The sequence below is a fragment of the Seriola lalandi genome, unplaced genomic scaffold (assembly GCF_002814215.2).
Source record: "Seriola lalandi dorsalis isolate HSWRI2012SDOR001 ecotype SW California unplaced genomic scaffold, Sedor1 jcf7180002051364, whole genome shotgun sequence".
Lineage (NCBI taxonomy): Eukaryota > Metazoa > Chordata > Actinopteri > Carangiformes > Carangidae > Seriola > Seriola lalandi.
In genome coordinates, this window is record NW_019521917.1 from 1 (window position 1) to 1948 (window position 1948).

The following is a 1948-nucleotide window of genomic DNA, read 5'->3' on the forward strand; positions in this document are numbered from 1 at the left end:
CCAGTCGTTTCTGCTGCAGCTTCTCTCGGAGGACTCGGTCCTCAGGGAGGACGTCACACAGCAGGAAGTAGTCTTCTTGTTTCTCTGCAAGAACACATTGTTATCGGAGAGGTTTCTGAAGACAAGATTTCCTTTAGCCTGAGCAGATGTATGTAAAATGAGAATTTCAAGCAACTGTTGAATTCACATCATACAGATAAAAGATGCAGGAAATGCTTCTCAACTTTCAGATGGTAAAAAGTGAGTTTCTTAGTTCTGTGACAGGTCTTAACTTCAAGGAGAATCACTGTTCACTACAAGATAGGGTTTATTATCAGCTGTGATAATATGATGCTCACAAAAATGAATGAGATTTCAAAAACAGATGAATCATGATTTCTGTAAAATCAATTGTTTCCGTATGTTCTTTTTTTCAGACAGAGACTCACCGATCGGGCCGGTGGAGTTAGTTTTGATCACGCTGCAGAAATCTGTGACCGGCTGCTCCAGGAATCTGCCTTTCCAGTACAACATGTACCTGATGGAGAACAGGTGCACACAAGAGCGGCAGGTCAGCGTCAGCATGGTGAAGGACAGAGGCTTGAAATAAACCGTTTACTCTCACTGAGTCTGTGGAAACAGTTACACGATGTGGAGAATACACATGTATGTGCAGTAAATAGCAGAACAGCTGCAGACCGAGAGCAGGGTTCATACTTCGGGAGGTCTGCGATCAGTTTGACGTCGGCGATGACCATCTTGTGCTCCAGCAGCAGGTGTTTGAGGAGGACGTCTTTCTGCAGGAGGGGGACGGACTCGGAGCAGAAGAGACACACCAGCGGCTCGGCACTGGGATGCTGCAGACTGGGAACACTGCAGCCGTCGGCCGGCTGCTCCGGAAAACACAGCGGCTCCAGGATACTGTCCTGACCTGAGGGAGGACGACGACTCCAGGTCAGCTAACGCACCACTCTGACCCAGTGTGCGCTAATCAATGATCATCAACAGTATCTGTGCACCGGTTACTTCGTCAGGTACCAAACAAATCTGACGAATTCATTTTGTCTGAGGTGACATTTTCTTAGGAGTTTAAAAATGTTTTTGTGAAGAAGTTATTTATCTATAAAAACCAATCAATGAATTTTTCCAGTAGATTTATTGTCTCTTTTAATGCTTCATATTTGACCTCAATACGTTTTGGTACAGACCAAATTTTGTCACAGAAACCTAATTTTCTTAAAAGACGAGGTGTTTTCAGTTACACAGTTAAAACTGAAACTGTTTGTTCTTTGTCATAGTTTATTCATTTTTTTATCTTTCTTTATTTGTTGTATTACTCATTTTACAACATTTTGGTATTATCATGTGTAGAGCTGCAACGATTTGTCAATCCATTAGTCGATCAAAGGAAAATTATTTTTTTATACAAAAATGTCAGTAATTTAATGGTTCAAAGTTCTGTCTCACGTTAAAGTGAATATTTTGGGGGTTTGGACAAAACAAGAAAGTTTGAAGACGTCACCTTGTGCTCTGGGAAATGATAATGACCCTTCTTTTTTATGTTTTCTGATGACAACGATAAAAAACAAATAGCATATTAATTAATAATGAAAATAGTAATTAATTGTTGCCTGATTTGTGTGTATTGCTTTACCATTTACACTTGGACCGTCTTATTATCTGTAAAGATCTTTGAATTCCACTAACTTCTATGAAAAGGTATGTAAATAAAGTTTGATTGATTAATTGAAAAAAGTATTATCTGATATTGGTTAAAGCAAAAACACAATTCCTCAGCAAATAAACTCTAATGAAGAAGATCATGTTCTATGATTGAAAGCAACAGAGCAGCAACTAAAGCGATCTTGTGTTTACATTGTTTTGTTTATTGATGACTAATAACCTGTTATCAACTGTCTTTTATATACAGATGTTTATGTGTTTGTTTCTGTGATGTAGCGCATTTGAG

General features: G+C 39.0%; 1 long non-coding RNA gene across 1 annotated transcript; it reads right to left on the bottom strand.

The window, feature by feature from the left end:
• On the bottom strand, nt 1-1078 carry LOC111649618 (uncharacterized). The gene is made up of 3 exons (XR_002760312.2): nt 697-1078; nt 429-517; nt 1-84 (listed from the first exon to the last, which is right to left on the bottom strand). It is a non-coding gene; the product is annotated as an uncharacterized LOC111649618 (long non-coding RNA).
• Between the last annotated feature and the right edge of the window lie 870 nt (nt 1079-1948).